General features: G+C 47.5%; 1 long non-coding RNA gene across 1 annotated transcript in view; it reads right to left on the bottom strand.

Annotated features, from left to right (window-relative positions):
• LOC308064438 overlaps positions 1-16,772 on the bottom strand; it is a 67,986-nt gene that overhangs the window by 33,953 nt on the left and 17,261 nt on the right. Inside the window, exon 3 of the long non-coding RNA XR_013928380.1 lies at positions 1-16,772. This exon is cut by the window's left edge and continues 14,189 nt beyond it. This is a non-coding gene — a long non-coding RNA (uncharacterized lncRNA).

The raw sequence follows: 16,772 nt of genomic DNA, 5'->3' as shown, positions 1-16,772 counted from the left end.
TGAAACTGCATTTTTCAGTGCATAAAATATTAATTGCAGTTTTTTACATGGCTCTAGCCATGTTATTGTGTGAACCACGTCTTTGCGGTACCTTGGTAGTTAAAGGCACATCTGTCCTTCGGGATCCAAGCAGAATTGAGATAGGTCACCTCTAGTTCCAAGCCTGATACTCGTTTGCCCGTGGTGAGCATATTTATTCCTTAGTGACAAAGGATTTTTGCTTCTTTCAAAGTATGTCTTTTGTAGCAGATTTTTATGCAAGAACTTATTACTAGGTTGTTTTCTATTGATGCAGAGAAATCTTTCATGCAATTTGCATCCCATTAACAGCTTCATAAGAGACAATCCTGATTCTAATGGCTCTGCACAATAAGCCAATAAAGCCAAATATGGAAGGGATTGTGGAGCACGTTGCTGTTATACCCACAAAATGGCTCATACATTCAAAAGAGAAGCATCGACTCCTCTGACATCCAAGGTTAGTCCTAAGAGTTACTACTACTGATATTTTTCAGCAGGTCTCTGACTGTCTTTTGGCTCCTGTTGGTTGCCCTCTCCATTTTCTTGCACTGGCAGCAGAAACCGAAGAGGAGCCCCAGCCTGCAGGGACCACTGCCTTGCATGGGCGCATCCTACACAGCCTGCCAGGTGGAAAATGCTGCTGGATTCCAGTATTGCAGCAAAACCGGTGCTGTTACATCATTTCTGTAGTGTTTGAATAATAACAGAGGCTGCCTTGGGGCAGGTATAAGCTCTAGCCAGTGTCCCTGCCACTGACACCTTCCTGTAGGTATATTTACATCCCATGCTTGCCCTGTAGCAAAGGCCAGGTGTCTGCGCTGAACCTTTCAGATCTGCTGCCCATCTTTGATGCTGCTGGCACGTAGGTTGGTGGGCAGACTTACCATCTGTGGAAGATGAATAACTCTCTCCCCCAGTGTCAGAGTTTCACTCCTTTGCCTTGGGAGATTCATCAACAGGGGACTGCAAGTGAAGGGCAGATGCTGGAAGCTGGCCTTTTGCTGCCAGAGACCCTACAGCTCTTCAGAGGGGTGCAGGGAGGTGCCTGTGTGGGGAAACAGCACTGAGCAGTGGGGAGGTTTCTGCTCCCGTCCCTCAGGGAGGATGTTTGTATGCTGTTTCTTACCAGGGTTAGAAAACTACTGCTTTGATGGATGAGGTGGTGGAGGAACAAGGCTGGTGGGAAGCAGGCTCAGAGGAGAAAGGGAGTGTGGTGGGAGAGGGAAAAGCAGCAGTCTAGAGCGTGGTGGGACCTGCCTACAGCTGACTTTTCCCTCCCTGTGCCAGATCCTTCCTTGTCTACTCCTGCTTCATCTGGGAACAGCAGTCACGGGTCAGCTCAGACATCTGGCTCCCTTGTGCCCTCACTTTTCCTGCAGGACGCAGCCTGAAGTTCTCATACAAATTCAAGTAATTGTCCAGGCTCCTGGGAAATACATGAAAGGGCATTCTCTTGAACTGTGGCAATGCCCAGACCACATTCCCTCCCAGCGCACATGTAATGCTCTGCATGTTGTTAACAAGCTCAAGGTTTCCACATGCTCAGTTGCCTAATAGAGAGTTTCTTCTGTCTGCAACAAACAGCACTCAAAAGAGTTTTTTACCTTCTTTGGTCACGTTTGTACATGATCTTTTTCTGTTTCAATTGCTTGACTGCTGTGGGACTTCAGCACTTCAGCAGATTTTGCTTACATATTGTGGCCTGCATTTTCAGTTGCACGGTTATCAATGTTGTCTTTATGCCTTCATTTAATTTAGAGGTGGTTCATAAATGTAACATGCCAGTGGAGCCAGCCACAAAAACATCTGCCGAGCACACAGTGGGAGGCGTTCAGAAATGCAGTGATGATGAGCTGGGCATAGTCCCAAACAAGCTTGGCGTAACCTTCCCCAGTACAAGGGTCCCCTGTCTGCTGCCTCCCCACTGGCCTTGTGATGTTGCCCTCAGGTGCCAGCCACCCCCTGACCCTCAGCACGGCAGGTTGGGGTGCTTGGGCACACGTGTACAGTGAGCTCATCCTCTTGGGCTGCTGTGGATGGAGCAAATCTGGTGTTGCCAGGACATGGCCAGCTATTGGCACTGCAAGACTCACAGGGCACACACATTTCGGTGTGCTGGAGCTGGAGGTGACCTGGGGAGGCTCACACAGACCCACACAGTATGGGTGACCTGCCTGATCTTCTGCAGGCATGGGCTGCACGGGAGGTTGGAAACTTCACAGCCCTTTCTAGCAGCAGGAGGTCAGCAAACGCATTTAAAACTTCCTCTGTGCATATCCATGAGTGCGCACACACATACCTGTGAAAGGCTTATTTTGTGCTCAAAATTTGCACTGACACCTCCTTTTGTGGAAGCATTTTCAGAGATGTAGCGTATTCACACAAGGTCTGTTTTCCTTTAACCTCATTAAGTGGCTGTTGTTGCTGCTACCAGCTTTCAAGACAGCAACACCATGAGCTGACAACCTGAGGATTTTTCTATTTGTTGCAAAGCACCGAACAGGCATCATTCCCCTTCCTGAGACCCACCGGGTGCACTGGCTGGGCTTGGCAGTGGCAGGGGCAGGGGCTGGATCCCAACTTCAGATCTGCATTAGGGGCTGAGTCAGCCCAGCTGTGATGCCTTCTGATTCATGGTCTGATGTCTTCTGGCCTCCTGTCTCCACATGGCATGGCTTTGAGCTGAATGCACACCCCTCATGGGTGCACTGCTGGCTGCCTTGGGGCAGGTCTGGGCTTGGGAGGGTGCTCAGCTGTGGACCAGCCTGAGGAGATAGTCTCAGTCACCTCCCAGGGTGTAGGATGTCTGGGAACCACGTCTGCTCCCCTCAAAATGCGATTTTCATTGCCACAGGATTTTGCACTAACCCAAGCTTTTGTGCTTCTTAAATTTCTAGCATCTGTAGGGTGTAACTTTATCAAACACTAAAAGAGACATTTCAGACAGCTTCAATATGTCCCTCCCTTGTTTTATTTTCCCTTCCTCTCAGACTCTGAATTTTTCTTTCCTCTGGACTGTATGTCTATTTTACCCTTTCCCTTTTTCTTTTACAACTCTGTTATGACGATGCCTAGCGAAGACCAGGACGTTATTAGGCACAGCCAACAAAAATGGTCTCCAAAGAGCCTGACTATATGAAGTGCCTTTTTTTGAAATTTCTGCTTCCAGTTACTTCTTTCACCACTTTTCCCCTCCATCCTTTTTCTGGGTCTCTCTTTCCTTCCTCTGTCTTCTTTTATTCCCCTGTCTTTTTTCCTGTTCTCTGGAGCTTTTTGCTCCTTGTCTTCTCCCCATCCCTCATTCCTGGCTTTAATTTCCTTAATTTTCCACTTTCTATCTCCCCAGTAGCTTCTAAAACCATCTCTTTCCTATTGGCTTTTTCATCAGACATTTGGACCCCCTTGCTGGCTCTGCTGGCATCTCGGTGCCCCAGCAGCACACAGAAAGGAGGGCAAAGCTTAGTGGTCCCTTCTTCTTTGGTCTCATGGCATAGATAATTTTCATTTTCCTTTCTTCCCTACAGGCAGAGGTACAAAAGCCCACTGGGGTCTTCTGCCTCTATGCACTGGAGCACACGCCTGCAGGAATTGCTCCCAACTTCCCTGGCAGGCTGGTGAGCAACATGTTGAGATTTCCTCCATCCCAGGAGTATGAGGCTAAGGAGCTGGGAGGAACAGAATCGCTGAAACATGTTTTTTCCCCGCTCTGCCCTTCTGTTCGCAGCCAGAGAGGAACACAAAAGCCTGACCTGGAAAGGTTTTGGTGGAGCAGCCACTGAGTTGGAGGGCTGGCTGATCTTGCTCTCTGAAATGAGACGGAGATGCCTGGAGCCAGGCTGCAATGCGGCGAGCTACTCGTACGGGAGGGCGTTGCATTCCTCACAGCACAAGACCTCCTCCACCAAATCTGGCCCAGCTGTGCCCCCTGCAAGGTCTGTGTGGAGAGCAGGCACCCACGCAGTCGTGTGGTGGCCCTGCTTTGCTCGGCAGGGTTAGCCACCTTGAATGCCAAGTTAGTGGGCACAGAGCCAGCATTCATCCTTAGAAGCTCTTCCAGTGCTGGGCCAGCATCCACAGATTTTGCCTTAATCAACACATGTCTTTGAGGGTTGTCCTTGATAAAGAATACTTCAGCAAAATTATTATTTTCATTACAGCTAGCATACAGTTTTCCAAATACTCAATACTGTTTGGGTTTATGCTTCAGACCACAACACACATAAGTCAAATGTTGTGCTCCTCAGTATAACTTCCTTTAGCTATGATTTTATTTCTTTGGGGGCTTCTGCTAATCAACATTTTCCACTGTGGCACTGCAATGCCTGCACTGGCACGGAAGGCTTTTATATTCCCTGGCTGCAATTAGGGCTGACATGCATACGTAGACCTGGTTGGAGCTTTTGGGGTGCTTTCTTAGGGGCTTTCAGGCAGGTCATGCAACTCTTAGCATTTAGGACATTGCTTGTCTGCAGGTGCCTTCAGCCTCTGGGGAGCAGAGAGCTGTGGGACTGCTCTCGGTTAACAGACAAGCTGACGGGACCAAGCATATAGCTGTGGCCTTGACCGGTCACATTTCTGTTTGCAGTGTCACTTCCCATCACGCTTGCAACGGAGGTAACTGTTTGCACTGTCATAACATTTCTTCTGCTGAAGCTTCCTTCCCCGGGGATGCTGCAGCAGTTGCTGCAGGGCGCACTGTGCCTCTGCCCAGGCACTTGGCTAGAGGCCAACGCGCAGACGCTGCCCTTCCACTCACCCAGCTCCAGCAGCACACATGCAACACCGTCCACAGAGGCTGTGAGGCTGCTGTGCTCTTGAAGCTGGCTCCCTGGTGCCTGCCCTGGCTTTTCTGCCCAAGCTCTTCACCACACACGGCGTGGTGCCCAAGGGACTGCCGGCTCCGGAGGTGGCCATCATCGCAGACCCTGCAATTGCCTGGGATGGGCCAAGGAACAGGTCCCTCTAGCACAGGTCCAAACCCAGCTTTTTCTGTGAAACTCTGAAAATGAATGAACGCTAATAGGAATGACAGTTGTCAATAAAATTGCAAGTAATGCCTTATTTTAGATTTCAAGTTAAGCGGTGAGGAACAAGTACAGAAGTCTGGCTGGACGATACCCCTGAAGATGGTGGAAATTGTGTCCCTTCTTGCAGGAAGAGCAAGGCTTCTTGATGCCGGTGAGCTGCATGTTGCTCTCTGATATATTGCCCAAAATTCAGAGAGAATCATTGGTACTACTGATTTCTTTTATTAATACTGAAAAGAAAAATTAAGCATTTCCTGTGTACAATATGTAACGTTCTGCTCACCCGTGTGGTCCATAGCGTCCATCTGTGCCATCTCTGCAGCTCCTTCCGCGCTTTGTCATTTCCATTGCAATACTTACAGAATTTGGTGGGGTGCATTTTGGTTGCAAGATCATCTCAGGCAGGTCCAGTTTGGAGTATTTGTCCTGTGGTCTCACGTTTGCCTGTGAGATCTCCCCAAACATGACAGTTTCTAGTGATTGCTCTTCTTGGGCTTTTAAGTTCATTTTGGGACGGGGAGTGGGAGAGCTGGGAGGAAAGGTGAAGGAACCTTTGTGTGTGGTTAGAGTCAAGTGCCACTCGCACCACATAGTGACCAGGTCAACCCTCACCTTTGCAGGCATCTGCTCTGAGCAGCCACCTCTGCTTCCGCGAACACAGACGTGCAGAGGGGATTCCAACTGCCACATAATAAATTGGGTCCTAATTTCCTTTTGAGGACTGGCCTTAAGACAGGTTCCTTGCCCATACATGCACATGCTTCTTGTCCACGTCCTTGCATACCTGCCAGTCTGGCTCCCTGACTACTCACCACCAGCCTGGTCCCCACTGACACAAGCAAATACAGCCCCAGGGAGGGACGAGCCTGCTTGTGTCAGTGCAGGAATACACCTCCCACACCTAATTTGGGCTTACCCCTAGCCACATCAGCAAGTGTGTGTGCAGGCGGGTGAAATCTTGTCTAACAAAAATATGGCTAGGCAATGTTTTATATATTGTACATATATAACAACACATATTGCATTGATGAACTTAGTGTCAAATCAGTACATAGAATTAACAAGAAACCAACAAATGGTAAAACAAATGAACACACCCGAGTCTGCATGTTTTACACAGTGCATGATCACACCCAAGGCATAAGTTCAAGGGATCCAGCCTGCAGCGTTTATTTAAAAATGTGGTGTGCTTTTACCTGTTCCACGAGCCTCCATTCTTAGATAACCTGTGGGTGTCTGAGGTCAGGAGGCACTATTCTGGCCACCTATTCTGCTGTGCCAGTAGCAGCCTGGGTCATGAGAAAAGAGGAATGAATTCATTGGTAAAGGGAGAAAAGAAATGTCTCTGGATGAGAGACAGGATTCAAATGGGATTGCTGAGGACTACCAGAGCTGCTGCTTTGCATTTGACTTCAGCTGAGAAGGAGTTTCCCTTTCCTATACTGAGTGCTAGGCTTTGTGGGTAGCCAGGCAAATGTCCAACACAAATTTCATGTGATAAAGTGTGGGAGTCTAAGGTGGCCAATACTGAGTCCTGGGAAAAGGCCAAGGCTAGAGGGGAAGAGGTTAATAAGCAGAGAGGGCTACAAAACTGCATGGTGTAAAACCCTAGAGGACTTTATGGGGAGGGCTTACACAAATTGGAAGATAACAGAGCTTCGTTTACTAGACACCTAAGGGAAGGCAGGGAACTGTGGGTGTTGGGGTTATCACAGCCAAAAGAAGCATTTGAGGTAACAATTTCTACTAAAGACAGCAAACAGGAGACATTTGCCACACTAGGACAGTCCCTACAGGAGAGTAAAGAGGAGGTTACCACCGAGGTAAAAAAGGAGAAGGAGTGAGTGTGAGAATATTTATTCAGAGCCATGGTGTTGCTCATTAAGCTGCAAGAGGATACCCGTAGCAGCAGATTCCCAAAGGCTTGCAAAGAGATGCCACTTTTGTCAGTGGGGCAACACCAAGTACGTTGCAAGTAAATTCTAACATCACCCCATTGTATTAAGCCAATTTGATTCACACAGGTTTTAGGTCTTCCTGTTGCCCTCTTTTTCCTAACCAAAGCTGTTTCATTAGCTAAAGATACAATTACTCTGCTTGATTCAGCTGTCCTTACTGAGAAACGGCCTCCAGCGTTTGAGGTGTTCAGATGCAGGCTGTGAGTTGAATCCCAAAGCTTATCCAGTCCTGGAAATTGTTAGAGGTGGGGCTGGCAGGATCACTGGCAGGCCTGGCTGCTCCTCCTTGAGCCCCAGGTGGGACCAACATTGCATTAGTCCTCAAAAACCTCTAACAGTGGGTATTCTTCAATTTTCTGGGCAACCTGCTCCAGTGCTTACCTGTCCTTGCTCTTGGAATGTTTTTTAGCATAGCTTCTTTGCTCTAATTTAAGACTGTTACTCTAGTACCCCAACTGGACTTAGAAATAAGATTACTCCCTTCCTGGTTTATAAGTTAGGTGACTACTACCATGTCTTCCTTGCCCCCACACTTTGGTACAGATGATCTTATCAATACAGTTTTTGATTATTCATCCTCTCCCAGATGACACCTTTTCTGGACCATTGCCATTGCTGTCCTTTGCACTTTCTGCAATCAGCGCAGTCTCCCTGAACTGCAGTGGCCAAAACTGTGCGGATGACACTTCAAGTGAAGCCTTGACAGCACAGACAACAGGGGAAGAAGGGTTTCCTGTTTGTCACAGGCTGCACTTCTCCTTGTACACCTCATTAGAGCACTTTCATTTTTTACTGCAGCATGACCACGCTCATTCGTTGAGCTATCATCCCTAGATCTTCTCCTGCAGAACTGCTGCTGTGCTAGTTGTTCCCCAGTTGGTCTTGTAGCCCTTGATGACGCCTACAGAAACACAGAGCTCCACTTTATCCCTACTGAATGGTGCTTCTCTTCCCGTCTCTCTCCCCCATTTGTCAAGATTGTTTTGCATTCTCCTCCTGTGCTCCAAAGCACTTGTTCTTCATGGTGTCCTGTGCTAATTTAATAAGTGTTCCCTACTCTTAGGGTTTTTTTCAAAGATATTAATGAAAATACTGTATGCTGCCAGACATAAAACAGATGGCTTCAGACTTCATTTGATACGTACTGCCAGTTTGACAGTGAAGCATTTATAACTGCTCTTAGTCTGGTTTTCCAACCAGCTGTACACTCCTCTAATAGCAGTTTCTTCTAAGTCATGTTCCTTTGCTTCGTTTATGAAAGTGCCAGGTGAGACGAAGGCAAAAGCCTTATTAAAATCAAGATCTAAGACCTACTGCAGAAGGAAATTAGATTGATTTGATGTGATTTGTTCTTTTCAAATCAGTGCTCGCTGGTCCTCATCTGCTTGTTGTCTTCTAGGCATTGTAAAACAGTTTATCCAATTACCACTTCCAGTATTTTTTTCCAAGAGCTGAAATTAATCTGCTGGCTCTCTGATTCCTGGCTCCTCATGTCTAATCCCCCTTTCATGGTGGGTGCCAGGTTTGCAATCCCCAGTGTGCAGGAGCACATCCCCCCCCACCCCTGACTTCAGTGCTGATGGAACCAAGGGGGCTTCACCTGCTTTCCCCAGTATGGCAGAAGTCTTGTAGGGCACATCAGTTGGAATATATCTGACTTATTTAGACACTGTCTGACCTCCTCGTTCTTTCTTGCAGCTGGTATTCTTACCCTCAGACTGGTGACGCTGGTTGTGTTAAAATGGGCACCTTTGAGCAAAGACCGAAGGAAAAATGGATCAAACAGTTCTGCGTGTTTGGCATCATCACTCAGTATCTCCTTCTCCTCGTGAAACCCGGCTCTTTCCTTAGCCCGCCTATTGCTAGTAGTGCATACACTTCACGCCCACTGCTTGTTGCATCACTTACATCTTTTTCGTGTTGTTCCTCCATGCTTATGCTGTTCTTTTATACTTAGTAACATGACCCAGTTCCACTTTCTGTGTGCTTCCTCTGCACTTCTGAAACTAATGAAGAGCTTGTGACTTAGCCAGTTGATACCTTACTGGCTTCCCTTAGTAGGAGTGCTAGGTTGCCCTGGTACTGGGCAGCTCCCAAGTAGTTCTGTACTGTGGCTTTTGTGACTGTGCCTTTTCATACAGCTTCCTTAGAGCACTGCCAGCTCTCCAAATGTCCTTTTGCCTTGGATTTGTTCCTCTGGGTTTATGTGTACTAACATGGTGAGTTAGCTAAAGCCTGTCTCCTCAAAGTCCACTGTTTTGCCTTTGGGTTTTTTTGCCCTGCCTCCTTTTCTAGAAATCGTGGCTGCTACCACTTCAAGGTCACTCTCTCACACTAGTTGCTTTTCACCTTCACCTGCAAAACCAGTTCCCCTGTATTAGAATAAAATTTTGCAGAGTAGCTAGCCAGGAAGAAGCCAGAGAGATGGCAGCTGCAGTCAGTTCAGGGAAGGGCACAGACTGAGTACAAGAACAGAGCTAGACAGAGAAGCCCCTGCATGTTTAACGCTTAGTTGTGTCAGGAAAAATTAGTGTTACCCTTCACAATTATCTGCCCCTGCCTATGAACTTGTCATTAGTTTCTGGGAGATGTGGCTAATGGCAGTGGAAATATTTGTTATTTGTGTAAAACATGAACAGTTCAAGCATGTTACTAAAGCACTTGTCATTTCTGTCTGTCTGCCTTAAGACTTTTTTTATGGTCTTGGTACGAGAGGGCTTAGACCTCACAAACATTCCAAAATTTCACGTGTAGTAAACATAAAGTCAGAGTCTTCTTTATTCAGTTATGTGTTGATGTTAAAGTGCATTGCTAAACGTGGAGACTCGGGCCAAGCAGAGCTCTTTTGTCATCAGCATCGAGGAGTCTTCATGATAAACCCATCCTTCAACTTCTCAACTGCCGACCAAGATGGACCTGGCCTTCAAGACCAGATCTATCTTTTCCAGCCCAGCTTTTGCCAGTGTGCAGTGTGCACTGTTCCTGGTAACGTCTCACTCTAGCTGCATTAGTACTAGAAAAGCTTTCTTGTGCAAAACTCCAAGCCAAAAACTTCCTTTCGGGAGCTGCTTGTCCTCTCTTTTTTGCTGCTGTCCCACCTGAGCTGACCCTCTTTCAGCCTGGGGCTGTCCCCGGGAACCTGCCCATGTGCTGTTCTGGAAAAGCTGACCTGAGCGCGGTGAAGGCAAGCTGGCTTTTGGCTGTTGGCTGTGGCTCTGGCGTATTCCTGCAGACATCCCTTTAGGTACTCAGATATTTGCCTCTGAGCACTGCTGGCATGGTGGCGGTTAACTCTGCTGTGAGCTATTTTAATAACATTATTGATATCATTACTGCACTGTAGTTTTGCTTCACTACACCAGGTCTTGGCGTTAGGGTGAAGCAGCAGCCAATTAATTCAGTATAAATGTTGTTTCTTTATGGGGCACCCAAAAAGAACTCTCAAACCTCCCATGGATGCCTGCCCAGGGGCTGAGGCGGTTTCTAAAGGAGCTTTACACTTTATTTTAACACTCCAAACAACAATATGAGTACAAGTTTATGACCTACTCCTCTCTTGATATAATTGTATAAAAAGGAAACACTTTTCTGCTGTTACGGAAGAGCTATGATGATACATTGATAGCTGGTATCCTTGCAGGCAGTCTGATTTCTGTTCTTTATCTAGCAGTTGTTGATCTGATGTGTCCTCCAATGGTTTCTCTTTGAGTCATAGGAAACTCCTTTGGAAAGTGCAGAGATCTTCAGACCTCAAGGAGAATAAGCTAATCACAAGTGATTGACTGGGTAAGCCATGGCACTAAGTGCTGCATATTCTCCTACTCACATGGGGCTCTCCTATTCAGAAGCTGATTTCTCGTTAAAAAGAGAAAAACAATTTTTATGAAGTACTGTCACAGCGCATCCTTCTTTTATGGTCTAATTCAGAATTGATTGTCATCAGAGAACACTCCTGGTCATGCTCTCGGACTTTGGATCAGACTTTACAATGCTTCAAAACAGCTGTGAAAAAAAAGGTGGGAAGATTTGAAAGGCTTCCCCGTAAAGACATGGATGGGTAATGTATTTATTTTCTAAGTGCATACCTAGAGGCTTAGACAACTGGCATATTTACATTAAACAAATAGTATTCTGGTTAAAAGAAATCATGCTGCTGGCAAGCAGAGAACCCCCTGAACCTATAACTCATCTTCCCTGAAGTAAAATCAAAAGCAGCAGTGCCAGCTCATCATTTCAAGCTTCCTAAAACAAAACATCTATTAAAAGTAACTCACCTCAAGCAAAAGCATGTTATAACAGGCAGGCTTTCCACTGCTCCTCTAAGAATACCTGGCTGCCCAAAACCCTGCACCTAGCCCCCAAGTGCTCGGATCTCCCACTGACTTTGCCGGGAGAGGACTGAAAGCCACACACCGTTCCCAGGACTCAGCATGCTATTAGCACTTTTGCAGAAGTAGCTGGAAGGACAATTTACCCTAACTCTTCCCTACTGATCTTTTATTCCAATAATTCAATTCTTTTCCACGCTGAAGAATTAGTTCACCAAAGAGCTGACCTTGTAGGAAACTGAAGCGTGCTGGAGAGAAAATAATTCCTAGTTAATAAATATATAAACAAACAAGCAAACAGTTCCTGCCTCTCAGAAATGTGTGATATGAGTTCCAAATTTACATTTAAAACCTTTCAAAACTAAACCATGAAGGGGAGGCCTGACTTTGCTAACACTGTTTAGAGTGAAAAGCTGGCATGGAAAAACCTAACTGAAAATGCATTTGAAAATGCTTTCTTAAAAATAAGAATCATAAAAAGCAAACTGGAATATAAACCCAATTTTGCAATAGTACTTTGCAAAATGTCTTTATTTTGGAAAGATGCAGAGTGCATGCTAAGATCAGCTGCCTGCATCTACTATTTTATAATAAATGGCATTTCATTTTTCATCCCCAGCACAATCTCCAGCCATACAGTACTTTTATTTATTACTAGAGTGTTCAGCAGCAATGAAAGCTGAACTGAGGAAGGAAACGGCTTCAAGAACATGGCAAGAATCCCGTAAAGTTAAAGGAGTGGAATGGGGAAAGGTACTTTAAAATTACAGGTGGCTGGCGTAAATTATCGAACATTTGAAATGCTTTCCCTTGGTAATTTTAATCACATTGTGAAATCAGTCACTCATGCTTTTGTGAAACACTTGATTTATTGGAAGCTTTATGCTATTAGTTGCAGCTCAGGAGCCAGCCCTGCGCTCAGCGATGTGGGCAGGGCACGCCGGGTGTAGTAGCATGCCAAGGCTGGCTCAGCGCCACCGTGGCCGAACACCCACGGCTGTAAAATTAGCAGTGATCATCCAAAATGGGATGCTGATGCCCAGCAGCATCAAATTTGCAGATACCAGAGAGCATCCTCAGAGCCACCCCTGCCTTCGAGGGGGATGTGCTCACCTGCAGAGTTGTGCCAAGCTGAAGGCTGCGGGTTGGTGGTTGGGTCTCCTTTGCTTCATGCAGGAAATGAGCTGAGCATGTCTCAGCACGAAGCATCTCTGACTCTTTTCAGAGATGCCTGCTGGGGGCTAGCCACCTCCTGAGTGCACTGCTCCAGGACCAGGGCCATGGAGGTGCTCCCTCAACCTCCAAGGGCACGTGGACCACGGGGAGATGGCCCAGAATGAGACTGGTTTTGAAGGATTCCATGAAAATTGTTCCTATGGAGAGCTGAAAGTGCGTCTTGGGGTGGTTTGTGCAAGATGGGTACTATCAGAGACATAACAGTGCTTCGCAGATTTGGTCACGTTTCCCTCCACAGTGGTTCCAAATCTTGCTGTTCTTCAGGCACTGACTTATTTTTCCACTGTATTTGGAGATTTCTTTTGTCTTCATTATGTGGATAACTCACTTGTTTTGGTTGATGCCTTTTCTTACTAAAAGAAGAGTTGTTGGCTCAGCTCTTACATGGTTAGCAAATGCTGTCAAATCTCACCCATTGCATATCACAGTGAACACAAAGGTGGTTTAGACAAACAAGGCTTAGGATAGGCAGGTGATATTTTAGTTTGCTTAATGCGTGAACATCTCTAATGCCCATCAAATGCCTGGATGTCATTTCTGGTAAGCAAGCTTTTAATAAACAAGCTTTGGCTGCAGAGATGTTGTGCAAAGGTCTTTGTAAGGACTTTGGGCAGACAGAGACCCTCTCTGTGGCTGTACAGCACTTCACACAACGGGGTGTTGGATACAACAGCAAAGGATGACAAGGTTTCATGGCTGCCTAAAAGCAAGGGAGTGCTGGATCTCTGTTCTACCTGGGTGACCTTGCTGCTGCCAGCTGCCATAGCTGACGGCAATATTTTCATCATCCATTTCTTTTTTTTCTTTTTTTTAACTCTGAAGTGACTTGGTTTTCCAGAAACTAAGGGCCAGATCTTTTGCTGTGAGTTTTGGTTTTGGCATTAAAGAAGTAAGGTCTGGCCTTTAATGTTCACTATTCGAACCGCTCAGGCTGCCTGAATCCTAATTCAGCTACTAACATGGGTTTGTAACAGGCATAAGCGCAGTGGGCTTGTGGGGGCAGCTTTCTACCTTCTTCCTGGAACAGATTTGGCAGATCCAGAGACTGAAGGATTTCCCCTTTTCCCTGTCATCACCCTGCGCACAGGGAAATCCTTCCCTTCCCTTGGACTGCCCAGTGAAGTCCACACTCCCCTTTCAATTCCCCAAGGGACAGAGATGACAGTAAGGTGATGAAAAAGGCAGCGTGACTGTGCACACCCGGCATCCAATCTGCCTCCTCCCCACGCACACAATTCCCCTTGTTGGCAGTTGGTGCAATTTGCCATAACACAAAGACTGTCCCGATGCCATTACAAATGCAAATGATGCCTGGCGAGTGGGGAATAAGCAGTTCCTCTGCAGCCCACTTCCTCCTGGCCCCAGCACGTGTTGTGCAGATGATGCTCTGCTGTGCCACGTTTGTGAGCTCTCCAAGTTGCATCTATTAATTTTTCCTTTATTATTATTCTTAGCAATGTAGCTGCAGACTTAAAACATAACAGACATTTAGAAACTGTATGACTTTCCCTAACTGTCTGCAACAGTTTCAAGATAAGTCATTTTTAAAAGAATTACTTTAAACGGAGACTGCTTTAAACCAGACCTTTGTACTTCTTGTTTTTGCTTTTATCTTGGCACAGATGCTTACCCTCTCTCTAGCTCCTTTGTAGAGTTCATTATGCAAAGGCAAAGAAGCTACACTAACGTTGTAATTTTGTTTGGCAAGGTGAGCCGCAAAACATATGCTGTGTCATGCCTTTTTATTACTGTGCAAGAATTGCCAAAGCAGCCTAAAGGAGGAATCAAGGACACGATCGTTGCGAGGAAAAGAGGAAACGGTCCAGTTTTACAACACTCGGGCTTGTAACCACTTGTGGTAGGTAGTTTCAGAACTGGTTTAATTTCAAATTATTTTCTTACCAACCGACAGCGGCTTCGAAGTGACTTGTGTGTAATGCCACCGCTTTCTGATCCACGTTGAGCCATTTTTCAGAGACCTGGCGATCACAGCCCTACCTGTGCAGCGGGCACGGCGTGGGCAGGGGCTGCCCATCCTCTCCCTGCGTGGGGAGAGAGCAGGGGTAAAGGCAGCCCGAGTCGAAAGAGAATGCCTCCTTGAGCAGGCACTGACATCCCTTTTCCACCACGTGGAGGGCGGCCTGTTGCACCTTATTCTGCTCATGCTCCTAGAGCAAAACCTGTACTTCTCCGTCTAGACAACCTGTAATCAGGCAAGGGAAGAGCAGGCAAAGGGAACAATTAATGGGTGTGATCTCAGCCTCCCGCAGCCTGCCCTAAAAACCACCGAGGACTGGCTTGCTGCGTGGGTATCTGTGGGAACAGGGAGACGAGCTGCCCCAGACCCACACCTCCTCCGGGGCTCCACTCACACTCCCTCCCCCACGCCGCGCTTTCATTTGAAGGGGATCGAGGAAATGATTTGGCTTAAAAATGACCCAAAAGATAATTATTTTTAACTTGGTCCCAGATGTAAGCTGCCACACAACCCCACAACAGGGGTGGGCATGAGCAAAAGGTTTGAGATGGGCACCAGAAAGGCGGTTTTCACTGTATAACAAAATGCCCCATTGCAACATCTCCCGAGTGCTCTGGTTGCAATGCCTCTGAGCCCGCCTGAAACTTTGAAAATGGCTTGAGAGAAGCAGCTGTGTGGAAGGACAAGGCCTGGCATCCCCAGGGGAAGCAAACCCCAGGCACGGCCGGTGTGGCTGCCCACCCCACAGGTGGTGGGAAGGAGGAGGGGGCTGCAGGGTGGCAGCAAAGGGCACAGCTGCCTTCACTGCTCGTTCCCAGATTTGGCAAACCTTCGGAGGGGGGAGGGAGGAGAGGAGGAAGGGGCATTCATCTTACAGTGTAAAAAAGAGGTAACGAAAGTGTGGCGATGCTGCTGCATGCGGTGGAACCACAGGGACAGTGTCACCCCCTGCGCTGTGCGGTCGGTGCGGTGGCTGCCCCAGCAGCCCCAGCCTCCAGCAGCCAGTGGCACAGGCCAGGGCATCGCCACAGGAGGGATGCAATGGGGGATGTCTCTGGGGGTCGGCACTGATCTGTCATCACAGGCTGTCTCAGGCACAAAGGGGCACTTCTGTGAGCTGGGAAAACACCCAAAAAGGAGAACTGGAAATGTTTCCCTCTGCAGTTGGTTTGCTTGCCATTAGAGTTTTCACACTTTCCCCGTTCTAAGTAAATGCACTTTCTGTATGTCAGATTTCAAAGAAGTGATAACCAGCCTGGGGTGAATACCTGTAGGAAAGGGACAAGGCACAAATGCCTTGAGAAATGCCCTGGCCCCAGGCTCGCTCCTGTGCCCTGCGGGCTAGCCCGCCATGCAGGCCGCCTGGGCTGCTTAAAGATAATGATGCCTGTAAAGCACAGAGATGCGGGGAGCGATGGGGAGGTTTGCAGGGGGCTCTGAGAGGGAGAGCACAGCAACATCAGTGTGCTGGGAATGAGAGGCGGGTTTTGTCAAAGGCACAAACTAAACCTCGCTGTCCCACTTAGTGCTGCTCTCAGCTCCACACATGACAGGTATCTGAAGCAAGGCAGTGACACTAAACACGTCCTTTCACAGCATGAAACGCAGAAGAAACTTTCCAACTATCACCTTTTCATAACTCAAAGCACCAGAGAGGCTGCTTCAGTGGGCCTGCCCTCCTCCTCCTCCTCGCAGGGGAGGATGCAGAGAGGATGCTGGCCCCATGCGACAGTGCCGCAGGTGGGAGATGGGCTGCCCGCTCTGGCAGCCACCGTGCTCTCCATGGGTTTTGGAAAAAAGTGACCACTGCGGAAATCTGTCACTTAAATTTAATATCCTGTTGTCTGTGACGATGCAGTGCTTTTGGGAAACTCAGTCCTGGTAGTTAAAAATAAAGCGGCAGTGTGGAAACAGTGAGACAAACAGCTCTGCCCCTGTGCATCCAAGCCAGCATGCCTGGAGCCCTCAAAGTCCAGCTGCACACAGCCCAGATCAGCTCCATTCCTCACAGGAAAGCTGTGCTGGAAACCACTGGTAAGTGCATCCCAGCCGAACAGTACCATCCACAGCGTTGACTTGCGGTTGGTGCGGAGCTACAGTGACGTGAGACTTCCTATGGCTGCATATGGCTATTTTAAATTTGAGGCAGGCATTAAGACATGAGGCAGTACATGTTGTCCATGAAGAGAAACTCCTTTATTAATATTCAAACCTTGGGACTGGC

Source organism: Falco punctatus (genome assembly GCF_963210335.1).
Source record: "Falco punctatus genome assembly, chromosome: 5".
In the NCBI taxonomy this organism is placed as follows: Eukaryota; Metazoa; Chordata; class Aves; order Falconiformes; family Falconidae; genus Falco; species Falco punctatus.
The sequence above is the reverse complement of the archived record's forward strand: the minus strand, read 5'-3'. Positions and strand labels throughout refer to the sequence as shown.